Consider the following 20,704-nt stretch of genomic DNA (forward strand, 5'->3'; position numbering starts at 1 on the left):
GTTAATTCAGTCGCCTTTTGATGGACATGTGGGTAATATCCAGTTTTTGTACTATGACAGATAGTACTGCTGTGATTCATTCTAGTACATATTGTTTGGAGACTCCATGAATGAGTGCCTTTCTCCTGGGGATATAACTAGAAGTGAAACAGCTGGGTAGTAAGATACGCATACGTTCAGCTTTATTAGACACTGACAAACAGTTTCCCCAAATCATTGTACCAATGTATACTTGCACCAGCAGTGTAAGAAAGTTTACTTTGTTTCACATTCTCACCAGCCTTAATTGAGACCTTCCATCTTTTTCTTTTTAGCCATTCTGGTGGGTGGGTGGTGGGTGGTACACTGTGGCTTTAATTGGCATTTCCTGGATGATTAAAGAAGCTTAGTACCTTTTCATAAAGCTGGTTTGGGGTTCTTGGGTTTTTTTGCCATTTGGTTGTCCTCTTTGTCAAGTCTTTTATCTATTTTTTCAGTTGGGTTGTCTTTTTCTAACTGATTTATAGGCATTCCTTATATATTCTGGATACAAATCCTTAGTTAGATGTATGTTTTGCAAATATCTTTTCCCACTCTGTGCATTTACTTGATGATCTCTTTTGGAAAAACCAAAGTTCTTATGTCTACCTTCTCAGTATACAGTTGACCCTTGAACACTGTGGGGGTTAGAGGTGTGTAACTTTTGACTCCCCAAAAACTTGACTACTAATAGCCTAGTGTTGACTGGAAGCCTTACCAGGAACAGAAATGGTAATTAACATATATTCTGAATGTTATATGCATTATACACTGTATTCTTATAATAAACTAGAGAAAAGCAAAGTTATTAAGAAAGTCATAAGGAAGAGACAATACATTTATAGTACTGGGTTTATTGAAAAAAATCCACATGTAAGTGGATCTGCGTGGTGTAAACCCATGTGGTTCAAGGGTCAAGTGTAATCAGCATTCTGCTTGGTAGGAAATCAGAGAGAAAACATCTCCCTTGAGGCAATGGAACAAAAGTTTAATATCCAGCTGGATAGAAACTGATCCTAGCAGGTCTAATTGACTTGGAGATCGATGATTTAAAAACAGGGGGTGTCTCAGCCTCTGGAGGAACAGGATATAACTCTTAGGATGAATGCAAGGAACAAGGACCCCAGCCTCCCCTTAGGGCTGAGCTTTTCTTTTGCTACCACAGCTGTAGTAATGCCTTCTGGCTGGCCATTGTGAAAAGAAATGAAAATTATAACAGATATATAAGAAAAGGGGAAAAATGAATATGACTATTCCAATCATGAGAGAGAATATAGAGGGTTAGAAGGAGATTAAAACAACAATAGAAAAGCAATACACATTTTTTAAGAGAATATAAATCACAATAAAGATGAAAGGTTAGGAACTTAAAAATAACAATAGAATAGAATGGGTGAGATTTATAAGAAAATATAAAAGGCCATAAACTAGCAAAAGAAAAGGTTAAAAATATGAAAGTAAATGAGATGAAAGATTAAGAGAAAAGAGAAAAATGTAAGGTAAAAAGTATAAAAAGGAATACAAGTAGATGGGATTTAAGGATTAAGAACTAAACCTAAAAATTGAAACGGTAAAAATACATAAAATCTCAAGAATAAGACTGGAGAAATATCTTTTTTTTTAAATTGAAGTATAATTAACATACAGTGTCATATCAGTTTCAGATGAACAATATCATGATCCAATAATTCTGTACATTACTCAGTGCTCATCATAAGTGTACTCTAGACAAATATCTTTAAATAAAACAATTTTTAAATGTTTATAATGAGAGAGAGAAACTAAAAAAAAAAAAAAAAATAGCACAGCAGGAAGCAGCTCCAAGAAACAGGAAAGCCTGGGGAGGATCCAGCAGGTGGATGAAATCCTCTAGAGGAGGGAGCTGAAAGGGGAAGGTGGTGTCTCACACTCCTAGAATCACCTTTGACATAGGAATTAGCACTGTAGAAAATCAGTCAAGTTCTTGGCTCTTGCCTATAAGGAGAGGAGGCATGACTCCTTCACACAGCCCTGGGGGTCAGGGTCAGCCCAAGCCAGCCTTTGGCAACTTTCTGGTAAGAATAATCATTTCAGGTGGGTATCCACATCTCCAAGGGCCAGCTAAATATAATTACTTGAAGTCCAGAGCAGCAGAGCTGAGAATTAAACTCAAGTCCCATCTTCATTCTACAGCTGTGTTCATCCTAAAGCCTCCAAAGTCTAATTTTCAATTGCCAGACTCAGGAACTGCCCCTTCCAGTTAGTTTTGAGTGCTAACTATTGACCTCTGATTATTAGGAATCAAGTAATCAACTCACTTCTTTTCCATTCCACCATAGTCTATCTTCCTCCCCTCATTTCTAAATTGTCGGAGTATATGTACACCATTTATATTCTTTTCTGTCACTTTTACCTCTGCCTTTGTTTTTATTTGGGTCTGTAGTTAAATATATTTGATGCTCACTGACATTCTTTTTGCCTGTTTTTTTTCCCAGTTATCTCATTTGACTAGCATTCATTCTCTACTCTCCTAGTCTGGGTTCTCCAGAGAATAGAACCAACTGGGTCTTCCTTCCGTCCTTCTTTTCCTCCTTCCTTTTCTTTCTTCCTTTCCTTTCCTTTTCTTTCTTTTCTTTCTTTCCTTCCTTCCTTTTTTTTTAAAGATTTTATTTATTTGACAGAGCACAAGCAGAGGGAGAGAGAGAGAGAAGAAGGCTCCCTGCTGAGCAAGGAACCCGATGTGGGACTCGATCCCAGGACACTGGGATCATGACCCAGGCCGAAGGCAGCCGCTTAACCAGCTGAGCCACCCAGGCGTCCCTCTTTCTTTCCTCCTTATAAGGAATTGGCTCATGCAATTATGGCATCTGAGAAATCCCCAAATCTATAGTTGGCAAACGGGAGACCCAGAAGAGCCAATGGTGTAGTTCTAGTTCAGAAGCCAGGAAGCTGGAGACCCAGGAAGAGCTGATGTTTGAATTCAAGTTCAAAGGCAGGAAAAGACTAATGTCCCAGCTCAAGCTGTAGGTCAGGAGGAAGTCCCTTTACTTAGGGGAGGGTCCGCCTTTTTGTTCTTTTAAAGTCTTTGATCAGATGAGACTTCTTTACTCAGTCTGATTCAAATGTTAATCCCATCCAAAACACCCTCAGACACACCTAGAATAATGTTTGACACTTTTTTGGGCACCCCATGGCCCAGTCAAGTTGATAGATAAAATTCACCATCACATTCTACTATTTTCCTCAGGAAAGGCTCACAAGAACAATTTTCCCAGAGTTCTTGCTTGTTCAAACTGTTAGCCTTTGGGCTTGAAAGACAGTTTGTCTGGATATAAAATCATTGTCTCTAATTTATGTTCCTTAAATATCTTATAAGAAATGCTTCATTGTATTGGAGTTAAATAGTGCTGTGGGGAAGTCTAACGTCAGCCTGATTTCTTTCCTTTATAAGTGATTTGATCATTGTGCTGCTGAAAGAATCCTTTACCTTTAAAAATCTCACAATTTCATTAGGCTATGTCTCAATTCTGACCATTTGGAGTCAGTTTTCCCAGCACATGATTTGTCCTTTCAGTGTATACATTCAAGTCTTCTTTTACTTCAGGAAAGTGTTCTTGAATTATATTTTAAGTAATTATGCTGTCTCATAGTTTTGTTTTTCTTCTTTGGAGACATCAATTATGCATATGTTGGATTTTTGGCCTCTGTTCTTTGACATCTGCAGGTATCTTCTGTATTATCTGTAGTGTCTTATCTTCCTTGTCCTCCTTCTAATTTATTGTTTTCTGAAAACAATTTTTTTGGGGTCTCCTATTTAATTCCTAAATTCTGCCAGTTCTCATCTCCCTTCTTCCCTGCATTCTTGTATTTCTGATGTTTTCATCTTTTTTTCATCACTCACTGCATGCATCAATTTTATGATGGAAAATTTGGTTATCATATTTATGTAGTGAGTTTTCTTCATCTGTGGGAAAGTTTTTTTAGTCCTTGAGAGTATTTCATTTTTCTGAGTGTTTGAATGGGTTCTGTGCCCATTCAATATTTGTTAGTCCATTATGTTGGATGAATTTCTGGACCAACGATCTACCGGAAGCTGCTTCATGCATATGTTGGAGAGGGCTATAAGAAGAGATGAGAAAAGAGGATATGGAGAGTCGCTAAGCTTTGTAACTCAAGGGCTTCCTCTTCTGTTCATAAAGCAGAGGACCATTTCCTCCAAATATGGCACCTCCACGCAGCCGTACTTGCTGTGCCTCTGTGCCCATAACCTGGCTCAGAAGGGCTTCCAACCTACCCTTGCTTTTCCTGTTTGTTTCCTTATCGGTCACTGCCACAAAAGGACACAGTCCCTGCCTCCAAATGTATATTTGTTTGTGCTTTCTGAAGTGTGCCATTACTGGACCCTCTGGGGGCACTTTGGCACCTTCTCTCTGATCCTTCTTAGATCTGCTCACAGAAGTCCCTCCTAGGGTAGTTTTCCTCTCCTTCTGGGAATGCATTTTTTGTTGATGATCTGAGATCTGCTAGCTAGGACCTTGTTCTTCCCGACTTCTCCTGTCTCTGTTATGAGGATTCCCACAGGATTCAGCTGGTCACATCTGCTTTGGACATTATTTACATATACCTTGGAGTTTGTAGGTTTTCTCTATTTTTTGGTTTCTATTTACTATTTTTTTAATTTTTTAAAAAAGATTTTATTTATTTGTCAGACAGAGAGACAGAGAGAGCACAAGCAGGGGGGAGCAGCAGGCAGAGGGAGAACCAGGCTCCCTGCTCAGCAAGGAGCCCAACGTGGGACTCGATCCCAGGACCCTGGGATCATGAGCTGAGCCAAAGGCAGATGCTTAACGGACTGAGCCACCCAGGGGCATCCCAATTTTTTAGTTTCTATTTAAAATGTACTTGTGTTCCCTACCCTTTCATTCTTTTTGTTCTTCTCTATGGTTCCCAAAAGGAAAGAGTAAAAGTCTAAAACAGAATCAAACTACACAGTAGTTAAAACAAATCTCCCACTGATTGTAATGTCTGAAGGGGGAATGATGGTTCAAAAGAAAAAAAAAGGGAATGAATTCAGCATAATGATTATCCCTGATACAGGAAGTATGTGGGAGGCAGGAAAATGCAAATGGGGAAAGAAAGCTTCAGTGGTATTGGTAATATTTTATTTCTTAAATTGAGTACCAGGTTCAGGAGTATTCACATTATTTTTTGCCATGTATTATTATGTATGATTAAAATATTTTATAATAAAAATCAATAACATTCTTTAAACATTGAAAGAAGAAATTATATTTTAGCGATTTGAAATCTAATTTATATTAGTTTGACAGTTGCTGATATAATTGGAATAGGTTATATTTAAGGACAACAGAAAGGCAGCTCTATGTGGGGAGCCAATGAGCTTATTATTATTATTCTTACTTACTCATCCCCAGACAGATGAAAGGACCTTCAAAAAGTCTACCAGGATTCAAGTGTTCTTCTTATGAAAGAAGGCTTGCTATCGTGTCTTTAGCTGGACTTTAAAACAAGAGAATATCAGACAATAACATTCCTGAACTGCGTTCATCTTACTTGGCTGGAGCCAGGAGAGCCTGAAGTGGTAACTAGAGGTTTGGGTGATAATTCCAGGGGTCCTTGTCTTACAGGCTTGTCTAATAAAGCCACTGGGAGTCAAGATTCCCTTCTGCTTTGCAACCCTTTCTCCAAGAACTTGAGACATGCTCCCCAAGGATAGGCTCGGAAGGCAAATGACAGTAATAATAATAATGAAAAAAAAAACCACTCTAATTTTATATATACTGGTGTGGAAAGTTATACTGTTAAGGGGAAAAAAAAGCCATGTGAACCAACATACATGGTGTTCCTGTTTTGTCAATAAAACTAAAAGATATCTATGTATCTATGGATATATGTAAGTATCTTTTGTCTGTAGACAGAAAATGGCAGGAAGGATGGACAATGGTTATCATGCAAAGGGGTGTTGGTGTTAAGACAGAGGAAAGGAGTTGCATTTCCTATGTCAATAATTTTAAAAAGTGTCATGGGTTTATACATTTTATTCTATTTTTTAAAATGTATTTTTCAAATAATACATAGAAATAAAATGCATCTCTTTTTATGACAGCCAGTGTCCTGAGCAGGGTCACCTGCCTTTAGCTCCTACCTTCCTGTTTCCTCCCCCAGGGACTGAGGCAGCTTTCTCGCCCCTCGTTTGCAGGAAGTCCAAAGGCTGGATAGTTATGACCAAAGTCTCCAAACCCCATTTTCCCAGGACATCCTGGTGGCCTTCCCTGATAATTCAAGTTTCCTATACTCAGCTTGAAAGTTAGTCTCCCCTCCCCACTTTAGGTTTTTATTTTTAAAAATGACCAGGGAGATGTATTAAACATAAACAGTTCAAAACAAAGAAGCTATGAAGACACCTATTTTTCTGCCTCTCTGGAAAACCTGATTTGGGTTTTGAGCTGGATCTGTGACCTGGGGTCCTGCCTTGAGGTTGCTAATTCCAGCCTCCTGTGGATTCTCATCCATGTGTGTCACAGTTACCTTTGTCGTCCACCATTGACAGGAAGCCAAGGCTGTCCTGAAGCTAAGAGGCTTTGCTTTCCCCCAGGCACTGGATGTGGATGGAAAATCTGAATCTGGAGGACAACAGTAGGTGTTAGCCCAAATCAGAAATCCAAACATGACTGACAGGTGGCAGGATATGTGATTGTGGTAGGGGGTTTCCTACTGATTCATAGATGTTCCCCATAAGTTCCCAAAAGTTTCTCCAAGATCTCAAACTTGGCCATTTTATCAGGAAAAAAAAAAAAAGGAATCTTTTTATATCTATATTTTTTCATTTATAGAAAAACTCCAGAGACATCTCCTTGTCAGATGAGGCTATATTGCTCCTACAAATAGAGTTCATTATTTTGTCAAAGTGAATTAAAATAGAATGTCACTTACTGAATGTCACCTTTCTGGGTTTGACATTGTATATAAAAGGTCCTTTTAAAAAAAAAAGGAGAGAAAATCTGAAAGCCTTGGTTGGAAATCCACTTGAAGAAGAAGAAATATAGGCATTAAACAAATCCCATTTGGGTTTCATAAAATTCCTTTCAAATGTGACAGTCTGGTAGAAATCAAGTATTTTTCAGTTCCTAAAATACAATTTTGATTAAAAATTTACAAAGCTATTTGGAGGAAATATACCCCATGAACTGAGAATAAGTCTTATGGGTCCTTTAGAGAAAAACTGGGAACTTTCCACACGAAAGGGGTAAACACTATTGCTCCCTACAATACCCCTTTCAGTGTTTGGAGCAAAACGCTCTCCATTTTCCAGTTGTTTATTCCTGTGGTGGGTAAGGATGACCAGATGACGCTTGAAGGTGACAGAGCCATGAGGACTGGGCTCTAACAGGAGGGCTGGGTGGCCCCTGCAGACCACAGTCTAGAACTCAGGGTCCATATCCTTCTCACCTCAGATCATTTTCTGAAAAATTGAAGACCATCACCTCCATCTTCTGGTGGTAATGCCAAGATAAAGCGAAGCAGATAAAGCGAAGAATGTTTTGTCTTCTTTTCTGCCCACATAGGTGCTTCCCAGAGTGAGGCCTCGGGACTGTGAATTAGAAACCATGGGCTCATTTCTACACAATTGTACTGGCTTCTCTTCCTTACTTCTAAGTAGGGATGATCAATTCTGGACTCCCAAAATGCATTGTATGTATCTCTACTGTGGAACCTAAAACAGTGTAATACGATTATGTATGTAAATGGCTATCTAATCCCATTAGACTGTAAGTTTCTTAAGAGGAAGGATTTTGTCTAATTGAATTTTATATTCCTAACATACAGTATGATATGTAGCACATGGTAGGCATTCAGGAAACATCTGTTGAATAAATCATTAGATGGATTGATGAATGGATAAATGAATGAATGATTAAATGAACTACAAGTAAATAAATAAATTCAAGGATGGAAAAATAATTAAATACAAATGAATGGACCAAGAGATAAATCAAATGTCTATTGTCCATACCTAAGTGTGTGTGCGCATAACATTTACATAAACTTCACAACACGTTATTCGTTCTGAATTTCCCCCACATTAAAATTCACTTCTACATCCTCAGGAAGATACCAGTAGGTTCTGAGATCATTCACTTGGGGAGGATCAAGAATCAGAGTAGCCTGGTCCCCTGTTGAAGGTTGCAGGAGGGAGGTTACTTCTTAAGGATTGGCTATGATGGTTTTGTTGCTGAGTCTTCCCATTCGAGGACCTGCTTCCCATTTTCCACCCTGAAGATTTCCTTGGCTTATTGGCCAAATTCCAACAAGGTTATCTAGAACTTAACCATAACCGTTAGTATGTGTACTCAGTTCCTGACACCTGCCCTCCCTCCAAGGAGAATGGGGCAAGAGGTCTAGGGTCTGAAGTCTGAAGACACTTCAGCTGAAATGAGGCCCAAGCTTATACCCCAGAGCACGATCATCCAGGGACATGCATGGGGTACAGAGTACAGCAAATCTTGCCCCAAATCCTTGCTTTGCTCCTCAATGGCTACAGAGCCAGCGTAACCTCTGTGAGCCTCAGTTTTCTGTTTTGAGTGGGGATAATGATATCTGTGAAGAACACACACATGATAAGCACATAATCAGGGCCAGTTTCCTTCCTGCCTGATTAAAAAAATCTGAAAAGAGTGGCAGTTGGAGAAGCTGCTCCTTGGTGCGAGGCTCTTGGCATTACCACCCAAGATGAGGCTCCAGAAGGGCACTGATTCCTCTGGATCCCACCAGTATTCCCATTCCTTCTCCTTCAGTGATGCTAGGGTTCCTGGCTCATCTCCCAAGACAGCCTGCAGCTCCCAGGGGCCACACGGGATTGCTCTGCTGAGTAATTGAGCAACTAGTGTCCCATGGATGAGGACTCAAGACAAAGGCACGGTGGACACCTTGGCTCTTATTACCGGACAGAGCTCGTTTTGCCATTTTTGTCTACCAAAGATCAAGAATCTTGTTACAGCCTTGGGGAGAATGGTGGGTCCCCAGCACCACTGACACCACTGTCCTCTATCGTGTCAGTTAGAAAGAGGCAGAGAGAGCGGGAAGGATTTCTGCAGAGGGAACACAGTTATCAAACCAGCACTGGCCCAGAGAAGCCCCTCAGTCACTTGGGGGGTCCTTTTTCAGAACAAGGTTGTCAAAGCCCGGAAGGAGAACCAAGAGAAAAGATGTCTTGGTGAGAGCGGAGGGACCCTGGCGTCATCGGGATCTGGATCCAAGCTGAGCGGGCGTGGATAGGTCACCCTAGCAGGGACTGGAGCAAGGCAGCCACCCTGAGAGGGGCGCCACCTTCAATTCTGCACCCGCCGTGCCGGCCTCACCAGCCTCACCCTAGCACTGGCCACCTTAGTCCTACCTAGTACTTAGCTACCTCATCTATATGGCAGGATGTTGACGATTCGTAATAATAACAATTAACGTTCTTGAGCATGATGATGTTCACTTTACCCATATTAACTGATTTAGTCCTCACAACGAGCTTGGAAGGTAGGTACAATGTTTATCCCCATTTGACAAATGTCCAAGCTCAGGCACTGTGTTCATAAGCAGTCATTTGCCCACGTTCCCACACCTAGTAGCTGGCAGAACTGGGGATTTGAATCCTGGGGTCCCAGCCCCGGTGTCCGGCCTCAAGGAGGTGACACCTTGCCAAACCAGCTACCGTGCAGGGTGGCTGTGAGGAGGACCTCATGGGGTGACGTAGACAAGAAATCAGTGCTGAAAGAGAGGCTTCCGTTAATAAACCGAGAGGGTGCCCAGTCACCCCGACCTTCGCTCCTCCATACTTCTTGATGCATAGCTGGGCACGTCCAAGGTGACATACGCCCTGAAGCCCAGCACGGGCAGCAGGGGCCTTGGAACGCTCTTGCTTCGGCAGATTCTAGACCTGGGGGTTTTTTGGCACACACTCAAGACCTGGGTTCTGGGTGATTGACTCTTCTCCCAGGGCTCCCACCTGCCATTGCTAATCCAGCCCCTGTGAGGCTGTCACAAGGTTCATTCACATGCATATTAGATCATACCCGTTAGTGATGCCCATTAATTAAGCAGAGCAATTTGTTTATAATTAACTTGAGAAATTTATGGCTTTAGAAAACAATTACAGGAGCTGATATAAACACATTAGGCGGTGATGGCAATGCCAGATTTAATTGCTTTCAAGAAGAACCACCGATATTAATGCCCCAGCCATCACCCATCACTAGTCACATCTGACAGCAGCTTGTAAATCCATCAGTTCGTCTATGAGCCAACACCTCAGGTGATCTGGAATGGGAAGCTTCCACCCTTGGAAACTGCTTATGATACAGCACTAAGTGAAAAAAGCCGGCTTGAAAGTTACACGTGGCACATTCCCGATTTGGTAAAAACGGTTCTTTGAATTTATATGTCTTCCTTGTATGATATATATATCCTATATTTATGTGGTACATGTATTTATGAATATGTATGCACATGTATAAATAAATATATTTCTTTCTAGTGAAAGAAATACATAAAAATGAAAGCAATACACACGGAGTACATATAAAAGAAATGAAGCCTGCGTGGTTTTCCCTGGGTGATAGGGTTACTATTTTAATTTTTTTCTTTATGACAGTTTGCGTGTTTCAAAAATGTTATAGGAATAATTTGCTCTTTTTAGACCAAGAAAAAATTAAGGATTGTTGAGAGGGTGGAAATAGAAAAGAATAAAAAGACAGAGATATTTTCTTTTTCAAGTAAATTACTCTAAAAAGAGAAGCAGATTTTCTTCTGTAATGATTATGCGTGCTGCTTTGTTGGCATTTTAGGTTAATTTTTATTTTTGTACGAGAAAATGACAAAATAAACTCACCATGCTCACAAACGTGACCCTCATCATTGGGATACTGCTGTCCTGGTTCCACAGTTGAGAAAGAAAAGCAGCACCCTTCAACTTTTAAAAATACCAGCTCGTGAAAACACCGCAAGAGGCTGTTGGCCCGACTCCCACACTGCAGGTGCCTGCAGATGCAGGATAAGACACACCACCTAGTCACTCTGGACAAAGACAGATTCTCGAAAGACTCAGCTGAATAAACCTCCTGCTGACAAGCGCCTGTGCTTAGAAGTGGGGTGACGATCCATCCCTGCCAAATGATTCATCTTCCCAAAATGTCACAAGAAAAGGGAAGAAAGGGGGCATTTGGCTAAAAGCCGTGAATGCCTTTGTAGAAAATGCACTCCCTGAATGTCAGAGGTTATCTGACACCCCCTCCCTGCCCCCTCCCAGCTGAGGGGAGTAATGTCACCCGTGGGGCCACCTGCTAGCCAGAGACGGTGCTCATAATGAACACGGATCAGATCCCCTTTCTGTTCACATTTAATGAACACCGACCCTGTGTCAGGTGGTGGCCTCTTATCTTTCATATCGCAGCCCATTAATAATTACAACTTAGCTCTGCTTAATAAAGATTTTTAAGCCCATGATCTGGTGCTCCTCAGAGTATACTCATTGGAGCATTTGTGTGGCTGGGTGTTCCTTGAAAAAGGTTTTGTAGTCCAGGAAGTTTGGGAAACCCTGATTATTCCTTTCCTTCTCGGAGATTCCTAATGGCATCAGCTTATCCGTCTCGGGGGAGTCCCACAGTGGAGAAGCTTGTCCATCCTTGTTTATAATATGGTCTTTTCCAAACTTGTTTAGCACAGAATGCTCTCGATCCTATAACATCTCTTAACCACTGAAATTAGTGTTCCGGACTGCAGCCGGCACAGAGTATCCCCCCGTACACACAGCTGAGTCAGAGTGAACCATACACCGCAGTCAGGGAAGCGATGGGCTCAACCGCAAGCTCACAATCCAGCCTCTGTTTCATGTTTACAACACATGCAGAGAGGTGTTCCAACACCAAATAAAGTAAAAATGCTGCCTGTGGAGCTTTCTTCCTTTGACAGCAAGTACATTCTCTTGCTTGGCTTGGAAACCGAACTCTGGGCCTGGATAACCGACATACCTTGTTATTATAGAGGGGAGACTGATGCTCTTACAAGGGCACGTGACTTGTCCGAGTCCCAGAACTACTGAGGAGGCCCAACACTTCAACTCAAGCCCCCCAACCCCAAGGCTGGGTGCTCCTCAGGCCCGACCTGTCCGGGCTCATTCATCTCCCCCTAGCGCCGCCACCCTGAGGTGGGTATAATGTGATGGGACAAACGGGGTCTTCTAAATGAAGCAGATGTGGATTTAAGCCCTGACTCTCCAAACCAGTATCTGGGTGACACTGGGCAAGTGGCCTGAACACTTTGTGCCTCAGTTTCCCCTTCTGTTAAATGGCAATCATAAATTCACCTCCCAGAACTATTGAGAAGAAGGAATGAGATAATAATGATAATAATAAAAACAGTGTCATCAGCTCAGGAGGTATGGTATAAATTGTATCGCCTTGCTTTTTACCACTATTTTGAAGAGCTCTTGATTGCTTTTTCTCCTCAGGATAGGAATTCAAGTGTTCTCTTCTCCGTGGCTGTCACTCTGGAATAGTCCTTTACCTTTGAGTAACGAGAACCTCTCGGTAGCAATAGGAAAAAAAATGGAATTAATAAGTAAACTGCCTGCTAATGAAAACATGATGTTGGGCGCCTGGGTGGCTCAGTTGGTTAAGCGACTGCCTTTGGCTCAGGTCATGATCCTGGAGTCCTGAGATCGAGTCCCGCATCGGGCTCCCTGCTCGGCAGGGAGTCTGCTTCTCCCTCTGACCCTCCTCCCTCTCATGCTCTCTGTCTCTCATTCTCTCTGTCTCAAATAAATAAATAAAATCTTTAAAAAAAAAAAAAACATGATGTTGAATTCTAAGGGTGTGGAATTGAGAAAAAGAGAGAGGGTGATTTATCACACCCTGGCTTCTGTCTTCCACCAGGGCTTGTGGATATGGAAACCAGGTCATCCCTGACGGAGGCACTGAGGGCTATGTCCTGACTCCTGCCTCGTCATGAGCTCCAGCCCGGAGGGGCGGCCTCGTGGACGTGGTCCCTGATGCTGCCAGAGGTCAGCACAAGGCCACGGCTGCAGACACCAATACATTTCTCTCAGGGAGCTATTCATTTCAGGCTGCAGAGGGCTTGCTTCTCCTGATCGCCAAGCAGGACTTGGAGCATTCTGCAGACAGCCGGGCCCGGAGCAGGCCCTCCCCGGCTCTTCGGCTGCACCACAAGCAGCCTTTATTTACTCTGACCCCTCTGAGACCGACGTCTGGCTTTCAACCTCTAAAGGGACATCCTTTCTCTCTATTGCCTCCTCGCATTCCACCCCCTCTAGGCCTTCACTCCAGGCCTCAGCTCTCATTTGGTCCATCGTACTGGCCTCCTAACTGGCCTCCCCGCCTCCTCTCCAGCCTCTTCTCACGGATCCTCTGCAGACAGAACCATTTTTCCAAACTGCTGATGTCTGATGGCTTCCTATGGTTTCCAGAAAAAAGTCCAGATACTGTAGTCTGATATTTGGGACCCTCCCAATCTGGGTAGGCTACATCTAACCTTATTTTATATTCTTCTCCTATATGCCTTTTTTTGCCCCAATCATACTGAGTGAGCTTCTTGACATTCGTTTTTTGTGTTCCCAGTGTGTTATTTTAAGTTTCTAAGTCATTGCAGTGGCTACTACTTTTGGATGGCATTTTTCCCTTCTGCTTCACTTTTGAAACTCAGCTCAAATGTCAGCTTTGTGATGTCATCTTCCCATAGTCTCTAGAATTAATCATCTCCTCCCTTTGATTCTCACACTGCTCTCTTCATACTCTTCATAAACATTTGTAAAAATGTCCTTTTCCCCCACCAGATGATGAGCTCTTTTCATGCTGAGTCTGTGTTTATTCAGCTCTGCATGCCCAGTGCCCAGTTCAGTTTATGACACAGTATCTGCTCAATAGACAGATGTATGGATGTTTGGATGGAAAGACAGGTGTATGGATGGGTGGTGGGTGGGTGCACAGATGGATGGATAGATGGGTGGGTGGATGGATGAATGGATGCATAGGTGGGTAGGTGGGTGGGTGGGTGGATGGATGGATGGGCAGATGGATGGGTGATGGATGGATGGATTAGATGGAAGATGCATGGATATGTTAGTAGATGGAAGGAAGGAAGGAAGGAAGGAAGGATGGATGGATTAGTGAGTGACTGTATAGATGAGATAGGGAAAATATATCCCAAATAGATTTAAAAGCTTGAAGTCCATTTAAGGACAACTGTTTTGCCTGCAGTGGGAAAGTTGCAATTGATTTTGTGATAAAACCAAAGGAAGTTGAGATATAAAATAGGAAGGGAAACTTGTTTTGCTCCCTGAAGAAGCATAGGCTTCCAGAGAAATTGTAGGAATCACAATAGAATAAGTGAAAAAGAAGTCAGGCTCTCCCTGCCAACACTCAGAAGACAGGAAGGAAGGAAGGCTGGGAGAAAACCATTGTAGCAGAAAGGGTAAGTAAAAGTCCAAGCCCTGCTCATCTCTGAATTGCCCAGAGCCCAGCTCAGTGGACAGCACACAGTAGGTATTCAATAAATGCTTACTGAATGAGTGAGGAAGCATATGTGTGAAGCACATATTGAACCCAAAAGCAGATATATTCTCTCCTAGGAGCTGTAAGTGATCTGGCGGAAGTCCTTGTCTCTGAGCATCACCGAGAGAGAATTCTGTGATTTCTATGAATGTCAAGTTTTACCTAGGTGCTCAGGTAACACGCGTTGATTTTTCTCTTACTCATTTTGTGTGTGTGGTACTATCATTCTCAAACACTGAGTGTTTGCAAATGTGCAGCTCTGGGCTGTCAAGTGGAAGCCCTTTCCCCTCCTGAGTGTGGAGGCTTCAGCCAAGAGAATGAACCTATCTTCCCTGACGGTGGGACCAGAATAATCAGACAGGGTACCACAGCTGTGTTTCACCTGCCCCCAGGGAATATTAGGTGCTGAGGCTCTGAATGGAGGTACAGCTCCAATTCTACAGAATCAAAACAAGGGGCGCCTGGGTGGCTCAGTCCGTTAAACGTCTGCCTTCGGCTCAGGTCCTGATCTCAGGGTCCTGGAATCAAGTCTCACGTCGGGCTTCCTGCTCAGCGGGGAGCCTGCTTCTCCGTCTCCCTCTGCCCCTCCCCCTGCTGGTATTCTCTCTCTCTCTCAAATAAATAATAAATAAAAACCTTAAAAAAAAAGAATTAAAACAACAAAATGTGATGGGAGACAAGGAAATTTCCTCACCAAAGATCTCCTGGCTGTTGAGAGGGGGGATGTGCTTGCACTGGATGGATTCAGTTGCTAAAGAATTCAGCTGGCTTAGATATTTTGGGTCTGTGATTAGAAAGATACAAACACAAAATTCACTTTCCATATCCTTCAGATACGGGGAAAAAGGAACTGTCCTCTCTATCATAGGGCTCTTTAGGTCAACACAACACTTACGAAACATTTGCTGTTAGCCAAGAACTGAGTTAGTGCCAACTGGGGGAACGCAGAAGGAGCAAGCATGGCCCCAGCTCTCAAGGAGCACTGTGGGGAGGAAGACGAGACAATAACCCAGGGCGGTTCCACATACCCAAGGCCCCAGTGGAGGCATAAGTGCCAGGGGCTAGGGGCCCACTGGGGAAGGAGTTGTGCTTCGTCTTACATGGAGAAATCACGAAAGGCTTCACAGAGGAAGAAGGCTTAAGGGAGGGAAATGGACAAAAGAAAGGGTGTTCCGGGCAGATGGATTAAATGTTGGGGCAAGGCCAGTGCCGAAAGGGGGTGTGAAAATAGTCTAGATGGGGGATGCTGGGAGGAAGTCTGAAGTGGAGTGATGCATTAGGGGTGGGGAGAGGCAGACAGAGTTGAGAGGCGTGCAGGGGTGGAGGTGCCTGGGCTGGAGGGAAGACTGGGCACGAGGGATGGGAAGGCGGAGTCACTTGCAAGGCACCATTCCCAGAGATGGGAAACAAATGGGAAGCAGACTTGATGGTGACACCAAGAGGACAGACTGGACTGTCCTCTCCGGCGGTGAGTCCTCTATGCCGGAGGACGCTCAGGAGGAAACATCTGGATAAATGGATCTGGAGCTCAGGACAAAGACCAGAATGGAGATGCAGGTTTGAGAGTCATCCGGGGATGCATGGCAGGCCCTGGTGATGCCTTTTGAAGTCAACGACCATGAGTGGGGAGGCTGTAACAGGCGTGGCACACAGAAGTCTCACCCCTGCGGGTTCATCTGTTCAGCTGTGGGTTTTCAGCTGCCCCGATGGCATCACTTCCGCCATTATTCACCTGCCTGCCTAGCTTGTCCAACGTACTCAGAGCTGCAAGATTAAAAGGTGGTAAACAGAGCTCAAATGGCCAGGGTCAGATTCCAACAGCAATGCAAAGGAGTCAGGAAAGGGGGGGACCATTACGTCACAGGCTTCCTGGGTCAGGGGGCTGGAGGAGGCCTCCACCAACTGCTGGGGTGGGTGGGTGGGGCTCTTCTGTGCTCGGGAAGAGCTTCAGCTTGGCCAGATTTCTGAGTTGGAGAGTGAGCCCTTCATAATGTGCTCTGACAGCCAGAGGTGGCTTTTCCTACATACTGTTTTATTTATTTATTTTTAAAGATTTTATTTATTTATTTGACAGAGAGAGAGAGAGGGAGAGTGTGAGAGCAGGAACACAAGTAGGGGGAGTGGGAGAGGGAGAAGCAGGCTTCCCGCCGAGCAGGGAGCCCGATGCGGGGTTCAATCCCAGGACCCCGGGATTATGACCTGAGCTGAAGGCAGACGCCTAACGACCGAGCCACCCAGGCGCCCCGGAAAGAGCTTCAGCTTGGCCAGATTTCTGAGCTGGAGAGTGAGCCCTTCATAATGTGGGAAGAAAAGTCTCTTTCATTAGGAACAAGGGCTGCTGAGATTCGGATATTCACCTTCTCCCCACCCCTACCACAACCCTAAATGACTCCGACACCTCGCCTATCCCACATAGGATACACTATCCTAGGCTTGACCCTTGACCCTGGAGCCAGTGGCAGCGGGGAGAGAGGGAGCCTAAGAGCATCCCATTGCCTGCTCTGACAATCACCAGCTGTGTGACTGGGGGTACGACCCTTTAGTCCCTTCTGCCTTACGTCCTTCCTGCCAGGGGCAGGAGGCTAGTTTTGTTTTGTTTAGGACAGATACATTCAAAGAAACTGGGGTACAGCAGATGGCTCTACTTCTTGTCCAGGCACACCCCCCAGCTACACACACCCATGTGCACACACACAGGCTGCCACTATCCGACTCCCTGAAGGCGTGGGTCCACAGAGCGTTACTCGGGTTAGGATTTAAGATAAAGGAGGGGCAGGAAGTAACTTTTATGGGGTCCCACCATGGGGCAGACGCTAGGTTGTGCATTTTTTCTACGTTACCTTATTTAGCAACCTCACAGAATTCTATGCAGGGATTCAGAGAGCCTAAGCCACTTGCCCAAGGTACCTAGAGGCAGGACTTGAACCCCGGGGGGGCCTGGCTCCCGCTGCTAGGCTCTTTCTCTCCCAGTGCACTTCCTGGGACACAGGACCTCTACTACTGTGCGTCTCCGCAGACACCCTCTGGTCTGGGCTGCAATCCAGCTCCTCCTACCTGGCTGATGTGCTTAGAGCTCACGGACACAGGCTTCTCCAGTCCCATCCTCCTGCCTCAAGTCCGCTTCTCCGATTCCCATCACCCTCCGTTTTCCACCCAGCCCAGGATGCAAGGTCTCACCTGCAAAATCTCCTTTCAGCGGACTGTCCCGTATCATTTCTGATCGACCGGTGACTTCTCAGACTCCGTCTTAGACAGTACGTTTACTTCCTATTGTCCAGCTGCAGTTCTCCTTCGGACAGGATCAAACTGGGAGCTGTCCCCTCGGTCTTCAGCGGGAGGAAACTGATCCCCCAGCCAGCTCCCACGAGGCGGCCCCTGGTCAGGGATCCAGTGCCCGCCGAGAAGGGGGCCCTTGGGGCTGAACTAACTGAGCCCACCTTAGACTTTCCAGAGAAACGACCAGATGGCGGGAGCAGAGGCGCGGAAGAAGCGGACCTTCCGCAGGTTCACCTACGGCGGCTGCGGGGACCTCGACCGGCTGCTGCCTACGAGTTGCTGATGCAACCTCTGCGGACATCTGCGCGCGGGACTGTGGAGGAAGCGGCCCAGCGGCTGAGGCGCCTGCGCGAGCCCGGGAGGCGCGGCGGGGGGAGAAGCCCAGGGGTCAAGGGCACCTGCACCTGCTGGGCCGCGGGCCACGTGGCGGGCGCGTCGGCCACAGCAGGACCTCCAATCGGGTGCAGATGGAGCCTGAAGTGATTGGCCACAGCTGGGTGAGTTCTCCATCCCCTGCAGGCCTGTGAAGCTGCCGCCGGGCATTGGGGCCGCCCACTCCTCCCGCTTCTCGCAAGCAGCCTGCTCAGCCAGTAAGGGCACAGGCTTCTCGGAAGGGAGGAAGGGAGGGAGGGAGGGAGGAAGGAAGGGAGGAAGGACTGTACCCTTAGGGCTGTACCCTCACTCCCATCTCTGGGCCCTGGGCTGTGCTTTTCCCGTTTCCCCACATCTAAAATACAGATCTGCGTGTGTTTTCTGTTTGCCCACATTTGTCTCCGACTTTGGGTTGGAGAGTAACCCTTCTGCTCTGAGCCTTTTCTAGAGACTTCCAAGGGAGGACTGCAGCCACCGTCCATGATTTTATCTCTGAGACCAGGGAAAGAACTGGTCAGTAAGTCAGTGACTGACACTCTCCCTGCCTGCCTTCTGGCCTCTTTCTGCCTAGCCTGTGCAATGGCAAGGGACGGGGCTCTGGGGGTGTCACAGATGCCACCGACGCCCTGCCCATCTCCTCTTACGGCTCACCGCCTGACACTGACGCCTCCCTCTGCGCCGTCTGCAGTTCTCTGCCGGGCCGGGAGGCTGGACCTACTGCGGAGTGGCCCCGCCTTGCAGCAGCCCTTAGCCCATTATGGACGGGAGTTGGAGGATAGACACCCAGCTTTCTTGTCCCTCGCATGGGACAGCTCAGAGGCATAGTCTCCACTATCAATGTCCCCTGTGAGATTTCCCTCCATTCCCTGCATCAGTCACCTGCTCATTTGCTCACCTGAGTCAACGCTCTTCCTGTTTCCGGCTCACCCCTCATGCCCCTAAAAGTAATTCCTGTACAAATTGCCGGGACTCCGATCCTTCCCAGAGTCTGCTTCTGGGGGAACCCGATCGAAGACAGGGTCCTAAAGCCGCTGTACGAGGCAGCTCTGGCGTCTCTGCAGCTCTTTGAAAAGGGGCACAGCTGCCAAATTCCCACAGGAGTTCCAGGACCAAGGCAGTGTGCATGCCAAAGCACCAGCAAGTGCAGGAGTGAAGAAATGCTTAACATAGTCATCTCTAATGGAAGCAAGTTACGGAGCTAATAATACTGATATTTTCAATGGACCGAATTAAATTATGCTGCCCATCTTGTATCTTAATTAAAGGAATAAAAACGGTTTCACATTTTAATTAGCAAGTATGTCTTGAAAAGACTTAAATTAATATGGGAGTCATCACCAGGAAAGCAGCCCTCTGCGAAGATTCATGAGGCCAGAGAGAGCATGGAGCACAGAATGGGGTTCTCGTCGTGAATGAGTGCAGCCATGGCTGGAACTCGGAAACCTTGGCTCTTTGAATTTTCTGAAAGGATAAAAGCAGGAGTCAGGTGGGTAGCTGGGAGGCATGACTACTTCCATCTCTAGAAAGATCCACTTTCTACATCTTCTTTAGGACATTTGAACCCTAGATCTAGAAAACATGAGTGTAACAATGATCCTTTTTATAATGACTCTGCCTTGGCTGCCTTCTTGCATGAGAGTTCTTAGAGGTTCTGGAAGCCCTGTTGGCAGAGCCTGAGAACAAAAGGGGCTCTACCCATGAGCTGGCCTAACAAGCCCTTGAATAAATGTCCTGTGCAGGTTTCAGAGAGGAGTCAGGCTCCCAGGGCTGTGTGTTTCCTGTGGTTTGGGGTCATGCTAAGTCTTGCTGCAGGCAGGTTGGCAAATTGGTTTCTTCTTTCTTTTTTTTAGTTTTACTTTTAAAAAGTTCACAATACTTGTTTAAAAAAATTGAATATACGTGAAGCAAAGAAGAAATTTCAACCCCAAAAGCGTTATACCAGCATCCGGAGATAATCACTGATAACATTTTGATGTGGTTTTTCTACCTCTTGGCACCTCCTGGCTAATGTTTCTGAGGCCCCTGGGGAATGCGGGAGGGGGGTGGATGGAGCACAGAGCTCAAGTCCTCCAGCAGCGTCTGCTTCTCACTCCTGCTCCGGTCGCTGCCATACCCCTCACTACCTTCCACCACTCCAGTTTGCCGTTCCAGGTGTTTGGTTCCCATGAACCAAACCACGAGCTGGCTTGCTCCCCCTCCTCCATTTCCCACAGGACAGTGAACCCAAGTCTCTTGTATCATGACCTGTGTGCAAGGGTTTGGATCAAATGGGGTTTTGAGATGGAAAAGTTAGATTAGATGTCATTATTCCTCCCTTAAGGACTCTTCACTACCTCTCTCTCCCTGGTCCAAGGTCCTGCCAGCAGATCGCTTGGCTCTCTCTCTCCCCAAACACTTCTCCAGTCTCCTCTCTTCTTGGTTGTCTCAGTTTCCCAAACTCCTTACTTGAGTTGCCAAGGGACCACTCTCAAGTTTCTGTTACTTCA

At 45.3% G+C, this 20,704-nt stretch overlaps 1 long non-coding RNA gene across 1 annotated transcript; it reads right to left on the bottom strand.

Moving 5' to 3' along the window:
• Window positions 1–942: 942 nt before the first annotated feature.
• LOC135362390 (uncharacterized) lies at window positions 943–18,145 on the bottom strand. The gene is made up of 2 exons (XR_010407010.1): window positions 17,748–18,145; window positions 943–4,116 (listed from the first exon to the last, which is right to left on the bottom strand). It is a non-coding gene; the product is annotated as an uncharacterized LOC135362390 (long non-coding RNA).
• Between the last annotated feature and the right edge of the window lie 2,559 nt (window positions 18,146–20,704).

The sequence above is a fragment of the Mirounga angustirostris genome, unplaced genomic scaffold, assembly GCF_029215605.1.
Source record: "Mirounga angustirostris isolate CCGP_5_RB_7025 unplaced genomic scaffold, mMirAng1.0.hap1 SCAF_13, whole genome shotgun sequence".
Classification (NCBI taxonomy): domain Eukaryota; kingdom Metazoa; phylum Chordata; class Mammalia; order Carnivora; family Phocidae; genus Mirounga; species Mirounga angustirostris.